Source organism: Xenopus laevis, chromosome 3S (assembly GCF_017654675.1).
Source record: "Xenopus laevis strain J_2021 chromosome 3S, Xenopus_laevis_v10.1, whole genome shotgun sequence".
NCBI lineage: Eukaryota > Metazoa > Chordata > Amphibia > Anura > Pipidae > Xenopus > Xenopus laevis.
This window is the reverse complement of record NC_054376.1, coordinates 105236881-105242880: the sequence shown is the minus strand read 5'-3', so window position 1 is coordinate 105242880 and position 6000 is coordinate 105236881.

Sequence of the window (6000 nt, the reverse complement as noted above, 5' to 3'; positions counted from 1 at the left end):
TCCAATATACTTTAATTAGAAACCGGACTGTATGCAGTGAAATTCTCCCTTCATTTACTGCTGTGCATAGGAATTGTCAGATGGTCCCTAACTGCTGAGCAGGGAAACAATCATACTTATGAACAGCAGGGGGAGCCCCTGCCTTACTTCCCAGCCATGCAGAACTCAAGCAGCTTTGTTTATGACGATCCCTAAGCAGCCCAGACCACACTGAGCATGTGCACAGTCTTAGTCTTGCAAAGATGTTTAACAAAGTTACAAGATGTTGACCCCCTGTAGCCAACTTTGAAAGCATAAATTATTTGTTTGATTTCGGCTTGTGCTGCAGTAAGTTCATGTTTATTTTTAGTATACAAAATACAGCATTTCTAGCCTTATTCTATTTTAGACTTTACATGCCCTTTAAGCATAGCCTATGATTAAGGGAGTTACTCCCGAAACGCATCAGGTGATGTTGGTTTGTGGCCTGTTGCAATAAACCACATTTCTTTTTAACCGAAGTGCCGCCTTTCTATCCTCTTGAGCATATCTTATTAGAGTGGGAACACTGGTGTCAGAGCAACCGGTATATAAAAAATGAAGTAGAACACACAGGGGGTGAGTCTGGAGCGGTCCAAACCTTTTTTCTACTACACATTTTGATAGTTTTAAAGTTGTTTGAAATGCAATTGCAATTAAATTCAGTGTTTGTTTACCCCTTTCTTTTTTCTAGGTCAGGCTCTTTAAATAATGTAACAGGAGTCAGCTATCCTCTTTCTCTTAGGATCAACTGGCTTGTTTCAGGATTCAGAGCCAGGAGTACAGAGAATGCAAACAACTAGATGCTGCTCTTAATAGCAATTATATTTACAAATAATGTTAAAAACACTGAACATGTTCAATTAATGCACAGTGGAAAGTGGCTTAGAATTCCCTAAAAGGGAATAAAATGTTTTTTGTGTGCTCAGCACGTGAAAGCAATGCCTTCATTTATTTCTCGTGTTATTGTATTCATATTCTTATTCTCATAGTCTTATATTCATCTTCTCCAGCTACTGCTTTAATGCTGGAACTACTCACATCTAACATCTGCCTCTAAGAATAAGTTTACTCACAGCCCTTAAGGCAGTATATATATATACATATATATAGTGAATAAAGTACCCCCTCTTGTAAAATATAAGGATATTAGAAGTTACCGAGGAGTTTCATGACCACCTTTATACAGGTCATGGAACTCCGAGGTAACTTCTAATATCCTCATATTTTACAACTGGGGGTACTTTATTTATTATAATACACAAATTTCAGTGAGTCATGTGACAGAAATGACATCAGAACTCACCGTTTATAACTGATGACATCAGAACTCACCGTTTATAAGGATATAATTTACAGGATATTCATGGTTTTTGTGTATTATATATAATATATATTCAGTGGAAACTCACTCCCAGCTTTGCTTCATATTGTAATTTTGTTTGTTTTTGCTAAATAAAATAAAACATAAACCAAATCTAGAAATAGAGCATATTTACCCTTTACCATTAGGCTACCCTAACGCCAATTGTTTATTTATAACTCAAATACACATTTATTTATGACGTACATATGCTTTGTATGATGGGAAACAGAAGGCGATGATAAGGAAAAAGAGGTATAGTAGAAAGGAGACAGGGTTTACATGTTGCAAGCAGAATAAAAATGGGCTATAAATATCCCCAGTAAACATACCTTGCCTGTCTTTGTGCTGTATTGTTAGTGTTTGCTGCTGGTTTAATGGTGTGATCATTGTTTGCTATATTTAGGGTCTGTTTGTGTGCTGCTAAGCTTTTTTCCCTTTCTTCTCAGTCCACAGGGGTGCAATGGCAATTGTGGGCTGCAAATTATCTGGCTGAACTGAAGTCTCTGATGGCATGAAGAAGATTTAAACTTTACGCTTAGCAGCACACTCTCGGCGTACACTTTGGAAGAGACATCTCTGTTAGGGTTATGAATTCTGCGCCTGATCTCCCAATTCACATATGCAAAATGAACAATGTAATTATAATGAGGTTGTAGTTAACAGATTTTAAATCAGTGTTTTCTGTACATCTCACTGACATCAGTATCTTATGATTAGATGTAATTTTTTTCTAAAGTGTCCCAACTTATATGGAGAAAAATAACATGCATAATAACCAATGCCAGCATTGAATTACTGTAAATCTACTCGAAAATGGATTGAAACATAAACATTAGTTACATACACAGTATATGAGTCTCTGAAAACTGTTGGGATTGGCTTTTGACCTCATATACAGTCCCTTATTAGACAAGCACGGCATAATATCTGTGCACTGGAATGTACCCTTTGCGAAAGATTCAGCCGAATACCAAACCAAATCGAAATCCTAATTTGCATATGCAAATTAGGGGTGGGAAGGGGAAACATTTTTGACTTCCTTGTTTTGTGACAAAAAGTCATGTGATCTCCCTCCCGATTCGGATTCGGTTCGGCCAGGCAGAAAGATTCGGCCGAATCCGAATCCTGCTGAAAAAGGCCGAATCCTGGCCGAATCCCGAACCGAATCCTGGATTGGGTGCATCCCTACACTGAATAAAAGACTATTTTTTTAGCACCCGTGCACTCTAGTGAGCATTTGTCAGCTGAAAACCATCAGTACTAATGCTGTTATAAAATTTCCATTTACATGGATAGGTAAGGCCAGGGGCGATCCTGGCCCCTCCGCCGCCTGAAGCAGCAGCAGTTGCTGCTGCCCCCCTTCCCCTGGAAATTTGCTCTTAAAGTACCAGGAGCAGCATTTTTGCTGCCCCTGGTACCTAGTGGGGTGCTGCTGCCTGAGGCGACAGCCTCAACTCGCCTCATTGGTGAAGCACCCCTGGGTAAGGCAGATATGGCACTTTGGCTGCTTTTCCACTGTTATAAATGTGCTGTTGGAAAATATGACCAGTGTGCTAAAAATACAAGTATTACATACGAATCATAAGGTGAATATTAAATGTCTCATTCAATTACGAAAGACGATAATAATCCAATGCCTATTGGCATGTGGCAAACTATCCTGCGGGAACACCTCAAAGGGTACACCTGATAAATCTGACCTGGTATGACAATGCTGGCTGGATTATCTATTTGGGGACATTTGTTCACAAGATCATCATGTTACCATGTGTACTTTAACACTGTCTCTTTTTTTTCTCCTGCAACTCTATTAAGGACTGCATATGTAGAAAGAACATATCCAAAAGAAAGTGGCACTGAATTTCAAATACCCACCTACTTTTCCTTTTTTGACTTTTGTACTTATCTTCAGAAAATCATATGTAATTTACACTGAAATAGTACTGATGTGTAATCAGTGGTGTCACTAGAGTGCACCAGGCCCACCTGCAAAAAAATCTTCCGAGGGGCCTGGCGCTCTTCGATCCCCATCCTCCCGCCCACTTTCTGCCTCCACCCACTTCTGGCCCAGATGCCGCACACTATTCATCCAGACCCTGTCCACTCCCCTACCCAAACCTCACTCACTACTTTCCCGTGCCAACGCACTCTGCTTCCCCGTCAGGTAAGAGAGCAGCTGTGGAAGGGGGGAGGTTGTTGGCTATAGAGGAAGCAAACCCCGCAGTCCGGGACCCCTTTTTCCCCAGGCCCCCTGCAACTGCTGGGTCTGCTTCCTCTATAGTTACCCCACTGTATGTAATCTATTGCAGTTTTTAATATTTGTTATTGCATACATTTTTTTTTATACGAAGGGGCAATGTATAGGGCTTGGCACCTCTATACCTGCTTTGTGCAGCCAAGCATAATATACAATACAGCTGCCCTATTAGAGGAATATACAACTTCACCTAGGCTGCCCAACCAACCCTGCTACAGTCCCACTGTACATTGTACTCCCCCATTTGCATGTTTAGGAATCACTTCTGCTCTCCACCTGCCCCCATCAGCCTTCATCTTCCCAGCACATGTATTTCCTGTGCATGAAATGGTTAAAAAATTACACGTATTGTGACATTATGAAAAAGAACAACAACTGAATCTCTAAAGATAACTGAATACTCTTACATTACCCTTCCTCAAAACTGCCTTTAATTAAGTGTACTCCATACATCATTCTCCCCAATCTTTCAAACTCTTGTCTCTCAGTATTACTTGAGTTACCAAAATATCCCCTCATTTTATTACACCCTGTCTTCTAGACGACCAGATTATATCTTACAAAATATTTTCGATATTCGGTGTTTGTATGGTGGGAAAAGAGCCAACCTATATTGGCAGAAGATCGGCTCATCGATCGGGCTGTATGGAAAATTTTGATCAGGCGCCTTTGAAGGGACCCACCCAAACATCGGCCATTGTTAGTGCAGCATCGTCAGATACAGATAGAATTCTATTGTATCTACCTGTATATCTGACGATTCAGCTCTGCACATGTGTATTGAAACAAATGATCTTTCTTGGACGAAAGAAAGATTGTAATTGTTACGTCTATGGCCACCTTAACTCCCACTCAGTGTACCTCTTAACCAACAACTCCCGTCAGTGAATTCCTTCTTATGTGTCTCTAGTCCCGCCTCATTTTGCCACCATTACTAAGGGTGAAGACACAAGCTACTTAGTAGCAGCTACAAAGGCCAGAAAATACCCTGCCATAGACAATACTGACATTTGCCCAATTATCAGTAAATTATCACTTGTGTAGCTGGGACAAGTAGTGCTACAAGTAGCTCTGTGTGTCTTCACCCTAATACCACCTGCCAATATATTCAACTTTCCATTACCTCTGTTACCTACTCCACTTTAATTTCCATTCACTACTTCTCCTATTACCTCTACTCTGAGTCACTGTGCCTATTCCACTATCTCTCCTTACTCACCTCCCACTCACCAACATCTATCCTTCAACTCTCAGTGACACTTATCCTACACTCTCTGTAGCACACAATTTTTATAAACCAAGTATTTATTTTTTGGTAGGAAAAAAAGATATACATTTATGTTTATTTATACATTAAGCAAAAGGACAATGATCCCAGTATACTGAGATAAACGAAGCAGCACATAGACGAAAAATGCCTAGCGTGTAGACTGAACATTATTCATTGTAAGCCTGTGACTATTACAATGAGTATTACTATGAATATTCAATATTACATCTTCTCTGCATAGTAGTTACAAGTTTACATTTAATGCTTATTGCTTCTTTGAACATCCAGGCACTTGGGTGTAGAGTCTTAACTTCCATCCTGATAAACCTGTCCTGTAAAATGAAATTAATCTCACCAATTTGTGAAGGGCAATTTATTAAAGATTTAAGATGTGGGAAAGCAAAATACAGCATGGAATGCAGGATGGGCTGCTAGACTGGTGTAGGTGTATATTTTAATTACAGCATATATTGTAGGGCAAGCATCCAAAGTATGTGGTAATTATCTAAATTCACAACAAATAAATGTAGCCACTTAGGCCATATAATGTTTGAAAAGCATTTTAGCAATATGCAAATGAACAATTAACAGGGTTTTAACTGGAGGTGACAAAAACCTTCAACGAAATGAGGGTGTCAACATGCCTCATGCTACACATATTGCTTTCCCTTAAAAAAATGTATAAGTTTGAGCTACAGGTATGGGATCAGTTATCCAGAAACCCATTATCCAGAAGGCTCTGAATTATGGAAAAGCCTTTTCCCATAGAGTTCATTATATAGTGAATAAAGTACCCCCTCTTGTAAAATATAAGGATATTATTAGTTACCGAGGAGTTTCATGACCATATAAAAACACGAGGCCGAAGGCCGAGTGTTTTTATACAGGTCATGGAACTCCGAGGTAACTTCTAATATCCTCATATTTTACAACTGGGGGTACTTTATTTATTATAATACACAAATTTTAGTAAGTCATGTGACAGAAATGACATCACTACTCACCGTTTATAACTGATGACATCACTACTCACCGTTTATAAGGATATAATTTACAGGATATTCATGGCTTTTGTGTATTATAATCAAA